Below are 24121 nucleotides of genomic sequence, written 5' to 3'. Positions count from 1 at the left end.
GTTTTGCCAAAGAATCACTTTTTCTTTTTCTTTTATCCGTCAAAGAATGAATACCATCTGACCTGAACTGAAATGCCTGAGTCACTGTTAAGTTACACATTCTGAGCATTTTTCCAGGACCATGAAGGGAGCCGTGACTGCTGACTTGGAAGGAGCAAGGGGAAACTAGATGCTATTAAAATTACATAAACATTTTGATGATGCTTCTGCAATTTCATGCTACTGTTAAGCATGGCCATGTAAATTATTGAAAGTAATACTGTTATTCTGATAAATCAATTGAATTTTTAGAAAAAATATAGGTATAAATTATACAGACTAAATTAATGGCCTAAATTAGACACACACACACATATTTAGGATCTGAATGAAATACTTCAGAAACTACTGAAAAGATATATTCAAATCCAACAAGCATATTGAGACTATAAGAAAACAAAATGCTCATATATTTGCACCTGGAATTGGATTAGATAGATCTTCCCTAGAGAGACTTTATCATGTTTTTATAAAACATCCCATTTCTATGACATAAACAAACAATATAGAATATAGTACCTTATAAAAAAAGACTAGAAAGCCATAGTCAGTGCTATGAACACTGATATTCTTTGAGTCAAAAGGTTAAGAGGGGTTTTAACTTTTACTTGTGCTTTTTCAAATTGTTGACAATAAATACGTGTTGAATTTGAATGCTATTGCTACTTTGACTACTGCTATTTGTCACTCTGGCATTTGTTCAAAAGAAGCCAAGTGAGAAACTGTGAAAGAAATGACACAAATTAATCATGCCCAGTGGGAGAGCGAACTCAAAATTTAGGCTTTACTGAGGATGATCAGTATAATAGTGCCAGTTTTCATAAATGAGCATAATAGTAAATTAAAACTCCTAAAATTTGGTAAGTTAGCTGAAATAAAGGCAGTTTAGATAAATGGAAAGATAATTCTCTAAAGAAAGTTTTTAAGGAAGAAAAAGCATCTGCATGTTGGTTATTTTTCCCATTTATTTTCCATGCACAGGGGAGACATGTCACATGAGGAATGTTTTATTCAACAGAAATCTTCCTAGCAAGGAAACTACATTTTCTTGGGAGAAATAAATTGATAGATGAAAGAGTGTAATGGGAAGAGCCTGCCTTACACCACAGTATCTATAACCTGAAGAAGGAGAAGGAGAAGGATGGAGGAACATGTATGTATGGTGGAAGTCCGCTGCCCTGAGATATCACCCTAGAATATTAATTATCAATAATAGTAATTATTAAGACGAGTTGAGCATCTACTATGTGCAAGGCACCATATTCCTTCCACTACATATATTAAACCACTTAATTCTAACTACTCTTAACAGTTGGGTTCACAGATACTTGCTTTGGAGAGATAGTATATCAGACTTTTTGTATAGACACAGGCACTGGAAGCAGAAAGAAATATGAGGAAGATAGCGCATGCCTAACCAGGGGATTGCTACTGCTGAGCATGTAAATTATTCATAGCAATACTGTTACTCTGACAAGCCAGTTGAATTTTTGAGAAACAAAATTCTGGAGATATCCCTGAAGTCTTACACATTTGGAATTAGGGACAATTATAGCCATATATCGAAGAGAAAGGTTTCAACTAATGTGATGGATACACTCATTTGAAAAAAATCTCAGCCTGGAGAATAACAGAAGAAAAGTTGCCTATTTTTCCCCACTAGGATGGACAGAGAGGTCTGATGGAGAGAATATTGGCTTCGGAATCAGACAAACACAAATTCCAATATTTTACTGTCTTTTACTGAATGTGTGATGCTATGCAATTCACTTAACCTTTTTAAACATCATTTTACCTATACATGAGGCTGGCTTTCTGTGCATTCTGTCTGTGCAGTCACAGAGGGCCTGTGCTTCAAAGGGCCCTCACTTTGGGTTTTAAGGCTCTACAATCATCATCATAAAATTCTTAACAATTTCAATCAAGGATCCCTGAATTTTCATTTTACACTAGCCCTGCAAGTAGACAGTCCTGCCTAGCTACCAAATCAGAACAACAATACCTGCCTCCCTGATCAGCATGAGGTTACCTGGTTAGGTGATGTTTAGAACTCTTCAAGGAAACTGACATACAGAACACAGAATTACTCCTTCTAAGCTTAAGCCCCAGAATTAAGAACAATGTTCTCTTAGGCTGGGCTACAATGTTTTTGTCAGAAAAATTGATGGGGAAAGAGAAGGAAGAGAAAAACAGTGATTACAGTTACTGACGGTGGTGCCTGTGGTTCGTTTTTGGTTTGTTTTTTTTTTTTGCTATCATTAATATGCACTTAAGTGAGCTACATTGTGGTTAGTAGATTTCCCCCATTATCAAGTCCCCACCACATACTCCATTACAGTCACTGTCCATTAGTGTAGTAAGATGCTATAGAATCACTACTTGTCTTTTCTGTGCTATACTGCCTTCCCCATGCCCCCCACCCCCACATTATGTGTGCTAATCGTAATGCCCCTTTTTCCCCTTATCCCTCCCTTCCCACCCATCCTCCCCAGTTCCTTTCACTTCAGTAACTGTTAGTCAATTGTGGGTTCTGTGAGTCTGCTGCTGTTTTGTTCCTTCAGTTTTTTCTTTGTTCTTATACTCCACAGATGGGTGAAATCATTTGATACTTGTCTTTCTCCACCTGGTTTATTTCACTGAGCATAATACCCTCTAGCTCCATTCATGTTGTTGAAAATGGTAGGATTTGTTTTCTTCTTATGGCTGAATAATATTCCATTGTGTATATGCACCACATCTTCTTTATCCATTCATCTACTGATGGACACTTAGGTTGCTTCCATTTCTTGGCTATTGTAAATAGTGCTGCGATAACCATAGGGGTGCATATGTCTTTTTCAAACTGGGATCCTGCATTCTTAGGGTAAATTCCTAGGGGTGGAATTACTGGGTCAAATGGTGTTTCTATTTTTAGTTTCTTGAGGAACCTCCATGTTGTTTTCTACAATGGTTGAACTAATTTACATTCCCACCAGCCTGCAGTTCTTGACTGTCTCTAGCTGCAGAAATGAGGGCATTTCTTGAGCTTCTCAGACCACATGGCTAGCAACAGTCCATAAATAAAATGTTACAGTAATGCATAATGAGTTGTTTTCTGAACTGCAAGCTCTGTACCAGAAGAATTTTGGAAATGATAATTCCATGAAGTCCTACTTCTACTCAAAGCTACAGAAATGCAGACTCCAAAATCATACTTGTTCATAGGGCCCGGTGAATTACAGAAGCATTAGGTAGGTCAACTCAATTCAAATCACTTAACTCTCCAAACACATTAAAAAAATTTAATGGTTAAAAAGGTATTGAGTCTCTTTAAATGTAATATTCTAGAGAAATGTACAGTGAATAAACATGAAAAGAAAGTTATTTATAAATATGATAGCATTTTTAAAGCTGCAGGAGGTTCTCTTCAGGAATCTGGAGAGAACTTTGTGTATGTCCTAATTTTATAAATGCTCGCTGTCTGAAGAGCTAAAAGTATTTAGTTTCTAGCCTGGGAAAATGGCAGCACCATTCACTGGCCTGGGTTTCTCAACCTTGGTATTACAAAAGCCATGATGTAGGTGATAAGGACGGAAGGAGAAGGAGAAGCTTAGCAAAGGTACCGGCAGCAGGATCTTCCACTGTGATCCACATCCAGACTGTTGGGCTAGGGAAGCATTGCTCCCCAGAGCTTTCCTCCCATCTCAGCTGCCCCAGCATGACTCACCTGTACTCTAGGTGGCTGTTGAATGACCATCTCCACCAGGAAACCGCAGCTAGCGGCAAAAAGGTTGCTGCTGTTGGATCGCCATAGAAGTAACATGTTCTAAAGGATGTTTAAAAATACAGAAAGTGGAAAAGGCATATTATGAAATGGAGTTTTTGTAATTCACTTTTATGTATATAATACACACATACAATATATATATACACATAATATATATCCACATATGTAATATATCTATATGTAATATATACAGACACAGAGGCATAGAAAAAAGAATTGTAGGATATACAATGACATTTTAATTGTGGTTCTTGCTGGATAATTTTTAACTTCTTTCTCTGTGCTACTCTGGATTTACTCAGTGAAGGGAGGAAAATTTATAATAGATGTCATTTCTAAGCTGGAAAATAAATGGAATTTTAAGATATTGGAGAATTTTTCATACAGTGAAGGGTTAAAGAAATTCTTATGTTTCAAAGTATCATATTCTCAAAAGGAGAATTACATTTTAATGAATCGTACCAAAAAAAACCCCCACTTGATTCTATAAGCCATGACTATTTCAACATTGGAAAGATGAAACTAGAATAAAGCTTTGCTGCATTGTTTGAATGGATTTAATTAAGTGAAACTTTTATAGAAAAGCCAGCAGGCCTGACAATAGAAGAATCAATATTTATGAATTAATATTGATGACACTGCCCCTATTTTGTTATTTATTCTTTGTGGTATCACTATGGGGTTTCTCTATCAGATTATCTAAACATTTGACAAATTTCTTAGAAGTTTGGGCTGACATTTTTTTGGTATTTTAGAGAAGAAAAGATAACCTTTTTTTCCCCAAGAGGACAAGAGGGCAGGAGGTTACAAGCTGATCTGCAGAGACAGAACCAAAATGTAAAAACAACCTTGCCTAAGCAGAAAGTGGTTAGCTGTACCAAAGGCTCTCTGACCAAATGTTCTAACAACATTCTTACTGGAGAATCTGACTGCTGATTGGATCTAGCTTAAAGTTTTTAGACTGCTTATCATTAGTTACATGAATTTTGGACAAATGACTTAATCTCCCCACCTCTCACTTTCCTACCTGTAATAAAGGGACAAAATTGTCCACTGATGATTAGGTTATCTTGAGGAGTAAATGAAATAATTCATGTAAAACATTCATGGAGATGGTAATTATCATCATTACCATCGTTACCACACCCAGACTAAAGTCAACTAGTTGGGCAAGAGGCTATTAACGAAAAAACTGTCAAAGAGAAGGAATGATCCCAAGACACAGAGGTGCATGGCCAGGGCAGTGCCAACAACTCCAGGTAGAGTGCAGAAATCCCCATCATGAGCAATGCTCTATGAAAGCAGGACAAGAGGCCATAATAAAGCTGTGGGTAAAACTGCAATATTTCCAGAATCTCTTGCCTGGCCTTAGAACATCTCCATATCAATAGGTATTTCCAAGGGGTGGAGAGAAGTAGTCCATCTCCACATCCATAGGTGATTACATGGGGCATTGAGGGCACATCTGGACTGTAGAGGTTGGGTGGGGTCCCTTTTGGCAGCCAGGTCGTGAGAAACACAGGTGAGCAGAAGTGGATGACTGCTTGTAAGTAATAAATGAGTTTCTCCCACTTTATTTCTCACTTTGACTGATTTCAGCTTCAAAGGTAATTTGCCCCGGGATTTTTTCTGTAAGTCATTCTAGCAAATTATTGAACCTGAAAGGGTAGTGGGCACCTCCAAACTTATAGCCAATCAAAAATGCAGGTGGCCTGGGGACTGCCAGGTATGACTGATGTCTGAAGCAGGGCAGTCTCCATGGGAACAGTGCCCTTTAGCTTGTGGGTCTGTGCCAGCTCCAGGTGGATAGTGCCAAAATTGAATTGCAACACCTACCACTGGGGTTGAAATAGAACAGGGGCTTAGACCAGTATCCAGCTACATGATTGGTCCTTACTAAATGCCAAGCACCTTATGACATCATTCTGATTCTACCACGCCCACCTCTATCCTTATTTCTATCTTTTAATCTCACATGGCTACTTGAAGAGTTCTCAAACACAATGTCCTTGAGGAACATGTTTTAAGAGCAACACCTTTCAGTGCATGAACTGAGACAGGAAATAGATGGACAGAATTCTGGGAGACAGTGCATCTGAGAGTTTACTCTTAAAAGTGCCAAAAAGAGCTTAGTGGATAGGATCCAAGAGAACATTTTGTGACTTTTTCATTAACTGATGTTGAGAAAGTCTGCATTGTCAACTGTATCCATCCTATAAATTCTACTGTAGTTCTGCAAATACTGCATATTGGTCCACAACCAAAGTATGACTCTTCCAGAGCCAATGTTAACTACAATGTCTAGTATGGTCAGTGACAAATAAATCTTCCCAACTGAAACCGTGTATTTGTGGTTAACAGCTTAATCTTTTTAGGAGTCTTTTGGCATTGTTTATCTTCGATTCTGCCAATATACACATAACCCATCACTTCAAAGACTGTTCTACTGCTGTTTCAGCAGCAGATGAACTGTAACTTTATAAACATCATTGTAAAGACCAGACTACAATTGTGTTTGATATTTTTCTTAAAAATAAGATCACTTCAATTTTGGAAGACAACTTCAATCTCTAGAAACCTGTTCACTGTTGTTTTCTTTTGGAGGCTAATATGATTTAGAAGATGTAGGGGTCAAAATAGGAGTAGGAACTGTTAGTTCTCATGCTGATTCAGCTGTGGGTCCTCTGGATAACCTCATTCAAGATCCTTCATTTCTCTGGTCGTCTCAGAAAGTAGAATAAGTGATTACAACATGTCAGTCTGGGATATTATGGGAATGAAGAACAGCCAACTCTAAGATAGCAATAATAGTTAATCCTATTTACAGATATCCCAAATATGCTATTTTGAAGATACTTTTATCTTATGTTTTATATATAGGTATATATATATATATATATATATCTTATACTCTAAAAGTACTTCTATACTTATACTTTTATATAAATATATATGTGTATATATATATATATATATATTCCCCTTCATTCACCCACCTGATCCTTTAACAAGTAGACCCAGTGAAAAATATACATGTAGAGTGATTTAATACTTATTTTTTTTGCTAGTTTGTGGAAGACTTGCTAATGATAATTATTTCAGTGGCCAATAAAGAGACAATGGATAAAGTAAAGAAATCGAAATAATCCAGGAAATGTTAGCTCTTAAGTAATTGAGAGTGTATTTAATCCAGTACCTCCCCTTCCTTTCCCATAGCCTCATAACTTCCAAGGATCCCCAAGGGACACCTAGCTCACAGTACTCCTGCATGCGCTTATCACCTGTCATCATCTGGGGTTGAAAACAATTCTAAAACAATAGCTTCACAATTTTATAGACCACTTGAACTCCAGTTCATCCCCTCTCCACCATAACATCATTTCCTTCATTTCCACAGACCTATTTCCATAATAATGTCTAAACTCCCAAAGTTCTGTGCCCTAAATTTGTGTCTCCAATTTTCCCTTTCCATATCTCTCTACCAAAGCTAAGCATCCGAATCAGACATTTCAATTAAACAGTAACTGCCAGCCAAATATTCCCAACATCCTGTATCTTTTGTTCTGTCCATCCACTTGCCAGGCTGTACAATTTCACCAAGGGTGAAGATTTTCTATCAGAGTAATGAACAATAAATACTACCAAGAGGCTGAAGGAGAGGAATTTTTTTAAATGTGCATTGGATTTAGTTTATTTGACAAATACTTTATAGTGCTTACTATGTGCTGAGCACTGTTTTGTTTTACATGTGTTTGATTTAACCTTTGCAACAATCCTATACAATAGGTATTATTATGCTGTCCGTTTTACACATAGGGAGACTACAGAACACAGAGGTTAAGAGACTTGCCCAAGATACAGCAGAAAGTGACAGTTAAAACACAAGCTGATTTGTGATGCATCCTGGCAGCTCTTTCAGTCTTTGGAGCTAAATATCCTCTTGTGTTAAGTTGCCATTTTAGGGAATCGGTGATTCTGAGATGCTATCAGGAACAGTCTTTGAAGCCAAATAAAACCAAGCCAGATTTAAGTGAAAGTTTTCTCAGCTGCCGCACATTATGAAAATTATGTCTGTTAAACTTCAGTTTTGGCCCAAAGCCAAGGGAAAAATTAATCATTGACTTTCTTGTACATTGTTCATAATAAATGACAAGAGTCTCTTGCTATCATTCTTATTTACTGACAATCTAGCATTTTCTTGGGTGTCTGTGATTAGGATGTATGTCTTTAAAAATTCAACAAAGATATAATCAAATGCTTCTTGAAATGACTCAGTCACTTTAACCACACTACATAAATAATGAAAAGAGCTAACAAGTCAGAGAAAATATCTTGCCTACTTAGTTTCAGATGCACTCTTCAGGAACTCTGTGTAGCCTTTCAAAATTTTATGAGTTTAGAGAATGGGTTGAACTGGTAGCTGGGTTGAACACAGGCCTAGTGCATGAAATTCACCTGACATAAGATGAAAAATGCTCCTAGATGTGAGCCAGTAGTGAAGATTATCAAATTCTTAATTAAGAACTATGATTTTTAATTTCTTAATTGGAAATCTATCTTTTAAAATCCTAGAGTATTTTTAATAGTACTTTTTGAAAAGTCTGCCGATAATGTTTTTGGGTTGGGTGAGATTTTAAAAGACAGATATATTAACAAAGAATAATTACATCACATTTAGTTGACTTAAATATCTCTATGAATCAACATTCTTAATGATATCTGTACAATGCTCTGTTTATACAGCATCTCTATATAAACAATTTCATGTTTCTTAATATAGACCTATGTATTTCACTAAATTTAATGTCACTGATTATGTTTATATGCAAGCAAGTTCTTTTAGTTCATTTTCTCATGATATGTCTTTTCTCTTGTGTTTGTGAATAATTCATAGCAAAAAAATGTGATATAGAAATTAAGTTCTATAAAGTTGCCACATTGAACCATTGCAACTAGGGGAAATACAAGATTAGGTTCCTGTGAACATCTGGTCACAACATTTTTGTCAACCAATCAGTACATAACCTTGTTTTATGTATTTTTCTGTTTAAAACCCCTTATTTAATATACATTGTTGATTCATTAGCATTGAACTCATAACTAACAGCATTATAACTCATACCTGATCAAAGCTTACCTGACCCATGTATTTTCTCCGTAAGGCACATTGGCAGACTTCTTGCACTTAGTAACCCTAGACAGCACTTCAGCACTATGTTTGGAGACCATTTAAATACCAAAATCACCAACCAAAAGTACAAAAATGAGGAAAGCACCACATAAATCTCAAAAAAGACACTTGTATACATTATAAGAACTAAAACTCAAAGGCAGAGCATTGCCTCATTCAACTACAACTGGGAACACACCCATCAGGCAACTCAAATTATTTGCTACTCTTCACACCTACGGTCCACAACGACCACAAAATCACCACAAATATTGATTTGGGGTTACAGATAAATTTTGCAAATATAGATTCTGTGAATAATGAGGATTGACTGCATTTTTAAAATCATATCTGGGCTATCTAGAATTCTTAATGAAATTTAATAATGTTGTGAATAGTATATAATTCTGAAGGGAAAAATTCTCTTTTTTCTCATCTCCAGAGGCAGTAAGTATAGTGCTGGATAAATTTTTGCCCTTTCTTTGATACTGTAGAACTAGTATCTCTGCATTCACATCATGGCACATTGAAGTGTAATGAACAGCAAAAGCTTTGTAAACTCTCTCAGCTCCCCTAATTACTAAAGCTACTAAAACTACACTTCATCTATATTCCTAAATAAATATAGCTATAGAAGCAAGTTGTTGCAGGGTAAATTAGTCCATTTACATATCTATGGATGTTTCAGAGCCTCCTGTCTAAGGCGAGGAATAGAGAGAAAACAGCCATTCTCTCTTTCCCTCCGTTCCTGGTACCTAATTGGTCCGGTGCCAGTCAGTCACCAGTCGCCCAGGGAGTTCCTGCCGGAAAGGGCTGGTGAGCAAGGAGAGTGTGCTCTGTGGCCCAAGGGAATATTCGAGCAAGCTGTGGCCAATAAAAACAGGTTCTCCCACCTGCCTTTCCCTTGCCTTACTTCGGTTTCATGGGATTCACAGGGGGATTTGTTCTGGAAGGGGAACCTCTTACTCCTGCAGCTACAGTTGTGATGGTCCTCTTTTCTTTGAAACCGTGAGGAGAAACTTTTCTCATGCTAAATTAGACATTAGCTGTCCTTTCTAAGAAAAAAATTCAGACCAAATGAGTTTTAGGCTCTCAAAACACAACATAACTCCTCCTGGTGATGGCTCTTAATATGTTTTTATTAAGCTTAATACTTGACCTTCTAAGCTGACATGTCTCTATAATGTTACATGTGCAAGTCTTCTTACAATATTTTAGCTGAGCAGGTATAATATACACATTTGATATTAGTTAATGGTTGTAAAATCTATCATTACAACATGTCTTAGATGCTGAATTTTTCAGAGAAAGAAAACAATTAGATTTTCACTTTGAGATAGTCTTTCTTCTTTCAGTCACCCCTACACAACTGAACTATTATCTTCTTCTGGGAATAGAATTGCTAGCCAAAAATCCTAATTATAGTCTTGATTTTTGCTGAAGTATTTAATCACAAAGAAGACATGTGACTAAACCACTCTTCATATAAATTAAAACTGTTAGATACCACCTCAAAATGGTCAGATGCTTATTTCTGATAATGCTGTAAAACTCATATTATTATACTCAAAATGAAACAATTATCTTTCACTACAATATAAGAATCATTTGACAAGCTTGTTTCAACAAACCTGACCCTTCAACTGGGCTCTGTGACTCTAAGGGAAAAGGAGAAATGAAACTGGCTTTCATTTCAGCTTCAAAGTCTAGGCAAAATAGAAAGGACACACACTGGAATGAGTTTTGAATGGGCTCTTAGTTCAGAAATGTCTCAAAATGCGTGTCAAATCTCCTCCATAGAGATAATACTTATTTAATGCTGTGTTCATTTCATGATGCCTAACTTGATAATTATCTTGAGACATTTCCACTGGGCAGTCTGGTATATTTTGTAAATTTAAGTATTTTGAAAATCAACAGCTGGGTTTCATCAGAATTCTACTTCAGCTAAAAAGGCATTACAGTTTTTTTACTTGGTGATTGGAAGTGGCATCCCCCATTCCTTTCCGAGAACTTCCAGGGTAGTGACAGATTTCTTATGTCCATAATGCTGCTTACAGAGCTTTCAGTCATAAAAGAGAATCTAAATGAAAATGAACAAATGTGGTTTTGCCAGTTGTGATTTTCTTAATTAGAAAAACATATTTGCTGATGGGATGATGGTGATATGTTGAAACTTTAAATCATCTTGTTATACATTTATTCTAATACCTGCCAATATAGTATGCAAATATGATAAATCTTACCTTTTATTTTTTTTGTTTGGGTACGTTAATTGTGGTAGAAATTTTGTACAATCATTATAGATGTTAAAAAAAATCAAGCCATTGAAAAGGACATCCAACTGGTATATAAAGTATAAAAACATTATTCTCCTATATTTCATAATTAATACAGAAAGGATAAGTTGACCCATCAGCTTTGTAATGTCAACTTCAACAAACTTGCTTCTCTCTCTCCATACCAATATCATGAAAACATAATTATACTACTCTCTATAGAGAAGAGTATATCTGGCCATCATATATATGTGTATATACCATATCATATATACATGCTATATGGCTTTTGGAAAGTCATGTAAGGGATAGAAAGGAAACATCTGCTCACACATATCTCACTACAGAATCTACACAACAGTCCTTCATTGCAAAATTTTTATCTTTAGCTATGGAAGTGGAGAAGCCAAGAATGGATACAAGAAAATGCCAGGGAGACCTTCTCTAGGTAATCCCTAGTTTGCTGATTTTCTCTTCAAGAAGGTAGTTGTTAGATGTTCTTAAGATCCAGGACAAAAGACTTGAGATGGATTGAATTATAGCACTTGATCATATAGTTCTTATAATTTACAAAGCCATACTTAACATAAACATGACAGTAGAAAAATATTTAATACAAATTCACAGATATAACATTTGTCTGGGAGGCAACCTGAGAGATCCTTGGGTAGGTACGTTGTGTTTGTCCTCGTTCTTTGTCTCCATGAGTGGTTTTCAACAAGAAAGATTGAAAATGCCTACAGGACTAGTGAATGTTCCAGCCCTTCATTGTTTTCAACCCATTTATGGACAGAGCCCGTGCTCATGGACTTTTACCAAACTAAGAATACCATTTTCTGAACTTACTCCTTCACTGTGTTTGATAGACTTGGAATCTGTTTTTCTTCAAAGGTTGTTTAACAGGTCCACCAAGTCACAGGCAAAAATCCAACTACTGACTGAGTTTCTGCCTTTAGATTTGGCTTCTATTCCAATCTTTCAACCTGGAACAAGTGGGACAGAGTACCTCTGAACACTGCAAATAAAACCACAGAATTTTTATAGATAACTAGGCATTACAGTTTTTTGTTGCCTTCTATCTACCTCTGTGATTGAGAATCATAGAAATAGACTTTGACAATGAAAACAAAATTAAGCCATCAAACAACAAAACTTGTCATGAGAATGATAACTTCTAGGCATAGATTTTGTATCATATCAAATGATAACTATAAAGAACACATATTGTGAAAAAAATTTTTAGGAGAGGATGAATCTGTAGGACTTGGCTACTTCCCAAGTTATTATGAAGATGAATTATAGACTAAAAAGAATGTAGAACTGAATGGAATCCATCTGGCTCAATTTAAATACTTTTTTTCTCCTGAAACATTGTCTTCCAAATTGGAAATTTAAAAAATTTCTAAAAATGTAGTTAAAATCTAGCTTCTGGGTGAGGTCTACTTGATTTAGATACACTCTAGCTTTTAGCCAAAAATGTCCATCTTTTCTTTTTTTCTGATCCTTCCGTGTATACACTGGTCAGGTAAATAAAGAGAAAAGATATGTTAATCAGAAAATAACATGATACATTAATATATTTTCACCTTTTCAGGTTTTCTTGATATGTAAGGACTTGTTACATCTTTTACACTAATGACTTATAACTGGTTAACATTACTATTGTGAGTCTCTCTGTTTTTCCTTGATTAAAACTGCATTGTTATCTTTTTTGAACTTAACTAATAAAAAAGAAATGTACTTCATCTTCTAAAACTTTGTTTAGACATAATTACAGTAAATGCTTATAAAATGGTTACCAAGTACCAATACCATCCTAAGCAGTTTAACCCTCAGACCAATTTATGAGGCAGTTACTATTGTTTTCCTAGCTTTAGAGATGAGAAAACTAAGACATAGAGAATTAAGTAGCTTCCCAAGGGTCATAAAGCTCATTTAGTGTTTGAACCAAGATTTGAACCTGGTACACTGAGAAATTTTGTTTCCACCATATAGGCCCATCATCATAAATATCTAGATGTTAACATCTGGATTATATATAGACAAAGTCCAAAACCACATTAAATGACTCTAAATGGTATTACTAAATATCATGCTCCTGAAATCAATTTATTCTTTGGCAATTGTTTTCATATGACTAAAAACAAAACAAAGTAAAACCTCATATAATAGGACTTGGGTGGTAAAGCAGAAATTTTGTAAACCATGGTAAAATGGTTTTCTTAATATTCTCCTTTTCCAATCTCTTTTTTCTTCAATTGAGCATTCAGTTAATACTGGGGTTGGCTACATAAGACATATCTTGATCATGCTGTTCCCTTCTTAAAACTTCCCATTTCTCTTCACTTCAAAAATAATGAAGTTTAACTATTTATCTTGGCCAATAATGTCTTTACAAACCTTGGTCCTAAATCAAGTTCTTCTATGGCTTTTTCTTAGTTCATGTTGGTCTCCCTGCCCAAAACTCCATTCACCATCTTCCTTTTCCTCCTCCCCGCTCACCTTCCACCCCTCTTTCTGCTTTACATAAATACGGCAACTATCCCTGTCTCTAGCCCTATCTGTGTGTCTCTTTCTGTCTCCATCTCTCATACATAGATCCACACTTCTTCTCCACGAAGAATTAATTACTTGTATGACCTTCCATCTGCATTCTTATAGCACTTTAAGTCTCCTTTTTCTTTATAAAGATTGTCTTGGAGATAATTATTTATGATCTTAGCCCCTCCACTAAGGATGACCTCCCTGAAGTCCAGGGTTAGATTATTTATCTTTCCAAGCCCAGGGCTTGGTAGATAGGAGATGCTTAATCAATATAGTTGCATTAAATTGAACTGAACTGAATCTAATTGAACTGAAAAGTTTTTATTCCAAGTCCATGAAAGAAATTAGAGACAGTGCATAGCTCTGATACTTGAACTATTTCTATGAGAAATTGATTTCAGTTGCTTTGTTCTTCTGCATCTAACACATACCTATCAGTGTTCACACAAAGGAGGTGTCTGATACATTTTGAGTGATTAAGCAGATCCACCTGACTTACCCAATATCTATGGCAGAATCAAGGACAAAACCACTTTCTTTATTACAGCATCCTTAAGATGTCATCACATGGAGATCACATTTTGGGGCCAGTCTGCTAGGGTTTGCATCCTTTCTCCCCCATTTACTACCTGTGTGACCTGGATCCAGTTAGGCAAGTGCCTTACTTTCCTCATCTGTACAGTGAAAATAACATTAGTGTTAACTTAATAGGATTGTTGGGAGAAGTAAGTTGATGTTTGTAAAATGCTTAATAATGTTCCTGGCATATAATCAGCTGGTGAAAAGGTTACCTCGGGTCTTTATTTGTTGTAACCTCCATTTTTTTTTCTATACTTTGTATCCTGTTATGTCTACTACAAGACTCTTTCAAGAAAATGATAATAGTTTTCCCATATGAGGAAATGCCGTGATAGCCACATTATTCACATACAGTACTTTTCTGTGGTAAGACTGAAAGAAATCTCAGATATACAGAAATCTCTATATATAGAAAGATAGATAGATAAAGAGATAGGTAGATAGTCCCTAGAACACGTTTTATTTGTTTCCTCTATTACATTTTTTACACTGTTACTACTTTATTTTTTTTACACTAAATACGATGTTTTTTATTACACTTTCTCCAATGCAAGAATCATGATTTGACCTCATAAACAAAGAGTTTCTGTTTCTCCAAATCAAAAGCTATATAATATTGAACTAAATAATGTATAAAACAATGACAAAAGGTAGAGGTTTAGTGGAGTTATTGTTAATGAACAATGCTAACTTAACAATTTATCATGAAAATATGTTCAGTAGTAGCAGTAATTCACTTCCAGCATTTTTATTGTTTCCTTGTAATGAAAGCTTAAACTATTGAACTTTTCATGAAGAACACTTTCCAAATCTTGTATTTCCAGAATATTTCTATTAGACACAGATATTAACCTATAGTTCGCTTTCTCACTTCACTTTTGCTTATTTGAACTGTTCTGAATTTTCCTTCATTTCCTGGCTGGATTGCATTTCTATCCTGGTGCAATAAGATTTTCATTATAGTTTTTGGATGGACACTGGTGACACAAAACCAAACCCAAAAGATTCATCACATATCCAAACAAATCTGACTTTCTCAACTTTCACTCTTAGCTTCTGCATAAAAGACAATCTGGATTTATTTCTTATTGGCAAGCCCTCAATACAAATTGGGGCTGTGAATTAGAACAGCAATATAGAGAGCTATTTGTTTTTACATGGCTTTCCTTTTTAAAAATTCTTTATGTGAAACACATTTACCTTACAATCTCTTTCAGATTGTTCTAATATTTTAAGTTTTGTGACATTAATTCATCTGTTTGTTACATTTGCTGACTCTTCTTCATGGTGATTTTCTTGTAAGTTTTGCCATCTGTTAAAGTGGGTTTATCTTAAATTTGCTTTTTTTTTATGGTAGCGCCCTATTTTAATTACTCTTTCTTTTTTTTAAATCATTGAAGTATAGTTGATACACAAGCTGCTGTGTTGTATACTTCAGCTTGGTTTTTAAAACCCTGTTGGATTCCAAAATGCCCTGACTTATGAAGTGATGGTTTGTAGCTTGCTTTTCCTGGGGACCCAGGGGATTTCAGTGATTTTTAACTAGTTCTTAAGGTTAATTTCTCAGATCATGTTACCTGCACCATCCAGGTAGTATAAATTTAGACCCTACATCAGCAATGATTTAAACTTAGTCTTTTAATTTTTCAGAGTTCTTGTTTTTCCAACGCAAGTTCTAGATAATGTCAAGTTTACTTACATTTTCCTTGGTTAATTGTTTGGAATTTTTTTCTAGTCTAGAAGGACTGAAAGTCCTTAGAGATTTTGTGTTTTATATAAGATTCTCAGGTTAAGCTTCCCTTCTATATCGATGTTTACAACTTTTTCTCCAGTCTCTTAGTTATTAATACCCATCTCCAGTTACAAGGGCCTATATTTTTTCTGAAATGCATATGAAATGCCTTGATATCAGCTGTCTGTGACCTCTTTCATTTTAATTCCAGCCTTCCTTTTTTAAAAAAATAACATCTGATGATTTCTCTGCCTTTGATTTTACCTCTTCTGTAAAATCAATCATAATATTTTATCTAATATTTTAGGTAGTTTTAGTCTATTCACTTGCTTATTCCATGTGGGCAGATGACTCATTGCTATTTACTGAAATTCTGTAGGCTTCCCTTTTAGAGTTGAGGATGGCCTCCTCCCCTCCAGCTGTACCTTGTTCAGCTACAAGCATCATGTCTCATCTTCTGCCACCACCAAATTTTATACCACGACACCAGAGAGATTCCAAAATAACACACGGGCTTTATTACAGCTCAACCTCTGAATGAAATCTCTGTGGAAATGTTTTCCACCTTGGTCAAATTTCAAGGATTTGACAATCAGTTGCCTATAAAAAGCAAAAAATTATGTTATTTATTTCTCAAGAGGAAGTGGCTATCAAATCAAAATAACCAAAGCAAACACATCTGGGAGAACTAGTGGCATGATAAAGTGTGGGCAGGAAGAGGACTGGGTGGCACTCCTAGAGGACAGCCAGTGCCCTTCCATAGTAGATGGAAAGGACACAGAGAAACTTTCTCATCGAAAAAGGGTTCACAACAACCATGAATGACTGGGATGCATAAGTGTGAAACTATTTATTTTTAACATGGTTGATGCCCCACACAGATTGTGGCCTGATTATATGCAACATTTCTCTAAAGATCAAGGAAAAACTGACCAGATATGGCTCTTCATAGACTATAATTTTAAAGGTGAACAGAAAAATAGATAACACATTTAATTTTAGCCAGGTTATAATATGTGTATGTAATGAGAATATAATTGTTTGAATCCTCATAGTCAAGATACTACAGACAACACCACTAGTCATACACATCTATACTCTTATCATTTATCTATTAGCAACTTTAAGGCCCCAGGGAGTATGAGTGCATTCTCATACTACCTGGGGAATGACCACCACATAAGATGATGGTGAGGAAATCCCCTTTAAACTAATCTTTTATGATGCTGTAGTTAGTTACCAGTTATGAGGCCTGAAAATCAGTACTGCAATTACAAGATAAGAAGTGATTAGAAAAGGCAGTGTTTCTAAATTATACAAAGTGATCCTTATCATTAGTGAATTCCATATCAGAAAATATCCTACTTTTGAAGATCATTTGTAAGCCCCAAATCAATAGTTGCAGTGCTTTCATGATCATTCACGGACATGCACATATGTGTGGCATGTCACAAGTGGTCCCAGCCAAGGTTAAATAAGGCAACACTCTGACTTTTGGTTTCAGGTCTCAAAGTATAAATAAATATCCTTTTGGGGGCCTACTCAGTGCTACGTCATTTTTTTGCTTTTGGTGGTTTTGCTGTTTAAAATAGCCCCCAAGTGTGGTACTGAAGTGTTGTCTACTGTTGCTAAGTACAAGAAGGTTGCCATGTGCCACACAGAGAAAATATGTGTGTTAGGGAAGCATTGCTCAGGCGTGAGTTCTCATGCTGCTGGCCATAAGTTCAAGGCTGATGAACCAACAATATAGTAGATCCAGGAAGAAAAGAGGAAATTCACTATCTGTATGTGAGGCTGCTCTGGAAAGTGATAAGAAACACCTATAGAGTATGGTGAAGGGATAGGGGAAAATACTTTTTACAGCATGGAATAGAGGCCAAATTTTTGGATTTATGAAATGTGAATCAGTAGTGAAATGACCACTGATTTTTAAAAAAAACAGCTTAGTGATAACATTGTTGCAAAACTGTAGCCAAAGAAATTTAGTCATATATCCCAGAGTCAGGAAAATGTTAAATCCTTCTTAGCTAATGAGAACTGGCTGGTGTTTAAAAACGTGATATGGCATGAAACAGGTTAAACATGCAGGCAAGACAGGTTCAGTTGATCAATAGGCTACAGTAGAATTTTCAGAATATCTGCTTAAAATAGGCATGATTTTTAAATATTTTTCATGATGCCCACTTTAAAATACAGGAAAAAAGTTATCTGGAAGAACAGATTTCCAATGCTGATGAGACCAACTTGTTTTATGAGGATGCTGGCAAAAGAATCTATATAATGCAAATAACCTCCAAAGCCTCTGGATTTAAATCAGAGTTATTACCTTGGTGATTATTATCTTGGTCTGAGCTGTTCCAGGAATGGGCATACTTCCTTCTGGCTCTTATTGTTTCAACCTCCCCCAGACCTTCTGAAGAAAGAGTAGCCTCATTTATGGGTCACCCTATGTGAGGGGCAAGAATAGTAAGCAGGGACCCAGAGAGAGATGGGGGAGCTTATGCAGCACCAGATTCCTCATTCCTGCAGTGAAAACTCCTCATCTGGACCCTGGGGATCCATATCATAGATAATATTTTTCACGTTGAGCTCCCATAATGCTGGAGCTTTGCATTCATTTTCCAGCTAGTGAGAAAGTATGGTAAATCACCCTGATTAGGCCAAACTGCCCTGATGGCTGCTGGGAGCCAGTCCAGAAGTGCCTGATTCCCTGAGGTGTGATGGGCACTTTGCAACTGCTGCTGGAGGGAAAAGTGAGTTGTCAGGGAATCCAGTCTAGCCATTTCGACCCCAACATAACAATGTTTTCCACCCCCATATCCCAGAGACCCAAAAGCCAGGTAGGCAGAGGATCCGATAGCTTCTGCCATTACTGGACGCTCATGTCCACCAGCTCATCCTGGGTATAGGGGTGGAGCATGGAGTGCTCCACAAACTGGGGAAGGGGTGGCTCCTCCCCCTGAGGAGACCGAGCTTGTTGCATTTTTATATTCTTAATTATAACCAGGTGGTCCTTTAATACAGGAAAGGCTGGTGTCTCAGGATGTAGGTAGGCTTAGCAACAGATCGGCCCTCAGTTCACCCCCTCATCCTTTCCCAACATCTCCTCTACCGTCTCCAGGGCCAAAGTCACTGCTCTTTCCTTCCCCACCCAATGGCCTCCTATAATGCAGATTCTCCTGATGTCTCCTCCCTCAATGCTGCTAATGTATCTTCCAGGAGCATGACCTGTCTCTCTTTATTAAAGACATCCCATAGGTCACTGCCCAGCTCCTCCATGCAATGCTTAAGTGTGTCTCTCTCCTCAATAACCCTCCTCTCCTTGATAACACTTTCCACTATCTCAAGGAAAAGGCATCTCACAATCCCAGGTGGTACATGGCTACTCCATGCCTCTAAGCAGTCTTCTATCTCACAGAGGGTTAATTCCACAGCTTCCAGTGTCTCCACCCTTCCCCAATTCTGGGGAAGGCTCCACCCCTCTAGGAGGTGCTTTGCCTAGATCAATTCCCCACTAGGGGCTCCCCAATTGGAAGCCCCCAGATATGGGGCTCCCAGGTGAAGCTGCTCCCTCTACCACTGCAGCTACTGGGTCCTCCCCACTATCCACAGGAAGGTTCCAGGCATCTCCCCACCATTTACACTGGCAGCCCACCCAAGGGTCACACCCATGTTGACAGTTTTCGGGTTCAAAAGCCCTGCTGACTACTGCCAGATGTAACTCTGGGGACCAGGGAGGTGGTCAATACTGGGGCAAAATACCTTTGAAACCAAAATCAGTCAGAGGGAGAAAAAAAGTGGTAGAAACCTACTTATTTCTTGCAAGCAGTCATCCACTTCTGCTCTCCCATTTCTGTTGTAATCTGGGTGCAGAAGAAGAGACCCCACCCAACCTCTCCAGTCCTGATAAGCCCTTGCTAGCCCTTGTAACTATCTATTGCTACAGAGATAGACTACTTTTCTCCACCCCTTGGAAACACCTGTTGATATGGAGATACACTAAGGCCAGGCAAGAGATTCTGGAAATACTGAAGTTTCACCCACATGCCTAATACAATATATAGTACATAAAGAGTGTTAAACAAATGTCTTTTGAATAGAATCAACCAGTAAGAACAAAAATATAAATAATCTCAGGAAATTTGTAACAGTACATTTTTAAGAATTAGATCAGAATTCAATTTGAATTTCTCTGTGATTTCACAGAATTTTAATTCTGGATAATACTGCAGTATATGTTTTAAAACTTATTTAAAAAAATACAAGGGGGCAGAGCCAAGATGGCGGCATGAGTACAGCAGAAGAAATCTCCTTCCAAAACCACATGTATCTATGAAAATATAACAAAGACAACTCTTCCTAAAATAGAGACCAGAGGACACAGGACAACATCCAGACCACATCCACACCTGCAAGAACCCAGCGCCTCATGAAGGGGGTAAGATACAAGCCCCGGCCCCAAGCACCCCTCCCCCAAGCTCCTGGCGGGAGGAGAGGATCAGCAGGGAGGGAGAGGGAGCTCAGGACTGCTGAACACCCAGCCCCAGCCATCCAGACCAGAGGGCAAACACAGTGCAAGTGCGGGGTCCTGGATACTAGGGAAACAGGGCGGCAGGACCGGTAAGCGGGTGGCTGAGGCTGACGCCGGAGAACAAAGAAACGGGAGCAGCCATTTTTTTTTAAGTTTTTTTATTTTTTGTGAGTTCTTTTTGGAAGTCTTAAAGTGACAGGAACCCCAATACTAGGGAAACAGGGCAGCAAGACCAGTGAGCGGGTGCCTGAGACTGGCACCTGAGGACAAAGAAAATCGTGTTTTTCTTTTCTTTCTTTTTTTTTAAATTATTTATTTAATTTTGTTGTTGTTGTTGTTGTTGCTGTTGTTGTTTTGGTTTGGAGACTGCTTTTTAGAAGTCTTAAAGGGGCAGGACAGGACACTTAGTCCAGAAGAAGGGAATCGGGGGATCTCTGGGCACTCTAACCCCCTGGGCAGCAGGGAGCACTGAGGCCCCTTATGGAGATAAATAGCCTCCCAGCCGCTCCCCCTACAACAGGGCTCCACCATTTTGGAGAAGCAACTGGAGGCAGGTCACCACACAGCAACAGCGGAGATAAACTCCATAGCAGCCAGGCAGGAAGCAGAAGCCCTGTCTGTGCACAGTTGCCCAGCACAAGCCACTAGAGGTCGCTATACTCCCAGGAGAAGAAGGCCACAAACCAACAAGAAGGAAAGCTCTTCCAGCCATCACTGGTACCAGCTCTACAAACTATCTCTATCACCATGAAAAGGCAAAACTACAGGCAGACAAAGATCACAGAGTCAACACCTGAGAAGGAGACAGACCTAACCAGTCTTCTTGAAAAGAATTCAAAATAAAAATCATGAACATGCTGATGGAGATGCAGAGAAAAATGCAAGAGCAATGGGATGAAGTCCGGAGGGAGATCACAGATGCCAGGAAGGAGATTACAGAAGTGAAACAAACCCTAGAAGGATTTATAAGCAGAATGGATAAGATGCAAGAGGCCATTGAAGAAATAGAAAACAGAGAACAGGAACGTATAGAAGCTGACATAGAGAGAGATAAAAGGATCTCCAGGAACAAAACAATACTAAGAGAACTATGTGACCAATCCAAAAGGAACAATATCCATATTATAGGGGTACCAGAAGAAGAAGAGAGAGGAAAAGGGATAGAAAGTGTCTTTGAAGAAATAATTGCTGAAAACTTCCCCAAACTGGGGGAGGAAATAATTGAACAGATCACGGAAATACACAGAACCCACAAGGAAAGGATCCAAGGAGAACAACACCAAGACACATAATAATTAAAATGGCAAGAATCAAGGACAAGGAAAGAGTTTTAAAGGCAGCTAGAGAGAAAAAGGTCACCTATAAAGGAAAACCCATCAGGCTAACATCAGACTTCTCAACAGAAACCCTACAGGCCAGAAGAGAATGGCATGATATATTTAATACAATGAAGCAGAAGGGCCCTGAAACAATGATAATGTATCCAGCACGACGATCATTTAAATATGATGGTGGGATTAAACAATTCCCAGACAAGCAAAAGCTGAGGGAATTTGCTTCCCACAAACCATCTCTACAGGGCATCCTACAGGGACTGCTCTAGATGGGAGCACTCCTAAAAAGAGCACAGAACAAAACACACAACATATGAAGAATGGAGGAGGAGGAACAAGAAGGGAGAGAAGAAAAGAATCTCCAGACAGTGTATATAACAGTTCAATAAGTGAGTTAAGTTAGGCAGTAAGATACTAAAGAGGCTAACCTTGAACCTTTGGTAACCATGAATTTAAAGCCTGCAATGGCAATAAGTACATATCTCTCAATAGTCACCCTAAATGTAAATGGACTGAATGCACCAATCAAAAGACACAGAGTAATAGAATGGATAAAAAAGCAAGACCCATCTATATTCTGCTTACAAGAAACTCACCTCAAACCCAAAGACATGCACAGACTAAAAGTCAAGGGATGGAAAAACATATTTCAGGCAAATAACAGCGAGAAGAAAGCAGGGGTTGCAGTACTAATATCAGACAAAATAGACTTCAAAACAAAGAAAGTAACAAGAGATAAAGAAGGACACTACATAATGATAAAGGGCTCAGTCCAACAAGAGGATATAACCATTCTAAATATATACACACGCAACACAGGAGCACCAGCATATGTGAAACAAATACAAACAGAACTAAAGGGGGAAATAGACTGCAATGCATTCATTTTAGGAGACTTCAACATGCCACTTACCCCAAAGGATAGATCCACTGGGCAGAAAATAAGTAAGGACATGGAGGCACTGAACAACACACTAGAACAGATGGACCTAACAGACATCTATAGAACACTACATCCAAAAGCAACAGGATATACATTCTTCTCAAGTGCACATGGAACATTCTCCAGAATAGACCACATACTAGCCCACAAAAAGAGCCTCACTAAATTTCAAAATATTGAAATTCTACCAATCAATTTTTCAGACCACAAAGGTATAAAACTAGAAATAAATTCTACAAAGAAAACAAAAAGGCTCACAAACACATGGAGGCTTAACAACATGTTTCTAAATAATAAATGGATCAACGAACAAAGCAAAATAGAGATCAAGGAGTATATAGAAACAAAAGACAACAACAACACAAAAGTCCCAACTTCTGTGGGACGCAGCGAAAGCAGTCTTAAGAGGAAAGTATATAGTGATCCAGGCACACTTGAAGAAGTAAGAACAATCCCAAATGAATAGTCTAACATCACAATTATCAAAATTGGAAAAAGAAGAACAAATGAGGCCTAAAGTTAGCAGAAGGAGGGACATAATAAAGATCAGAGAAGAAATAAACAAAATTGAGAAGAATAAAACAATAGAAAAAATCAACGAAAACAAGAGCTGCTTCTTTGAGAAAATAAACAAAATAGATAAGCCTCTAGCCAAACTTATTAAGAGAAAAAGAGAATCAACACAAATCAACAGAATCAGAAATGAGAATGGAAAAATCACGACAGACTCCACAGAAATACAAAGAATTAATAAAGACTACTATGAAAACCTATATGTCAACAAGCTGGAAAACCTAGAAAAAATGGACAACTTCCTAGAAAAATACAACCTCCCAAGACTGACCAAGGAAGAAACACAAAAGTTAAACAAACCAATTACAAGCAAAGAAATTGAAATGGTAACCAAAAAACTACCCAAGAACAAAACCCCGGGGCTGGACGGATTTACCTCGGAATTTTATCAGACACACAGAGAAGACATAATACCCATTCTCCTTAAAGTTTTCCAAAAAATAGAAGAGGAGGGAATACTCCCAAACTCATTCTATGAGGCCAACATCACCCTAATACCAAAACCAGGCAAAGACCCCACCAAAAAAGAAAATTACAGACCAATATCCCTGATGAATGTAGATGCAAAAATACTCAATAAAATATTAGCAAACAGAATTCAACAGCATATCAAAAGGATCATACACCATGA

The sequence above is a fragment of the Manis javanica genome, chromosome 2 (assembly GCF_040802235.1).
Source record: "Manis javanica isolate MJ-LG chromosome 2, MJ_LKY, whole genome shotgun sequence".
Taxonomy (NCBI): domain Eukaryota; kingdom Metazoa; phylum Chordata; class Mammalia; order Pholidota; family Manidae; genus Manis; species Manis javanica.
Note: the sequence above shows the minus strand (reverse complement) of the source record.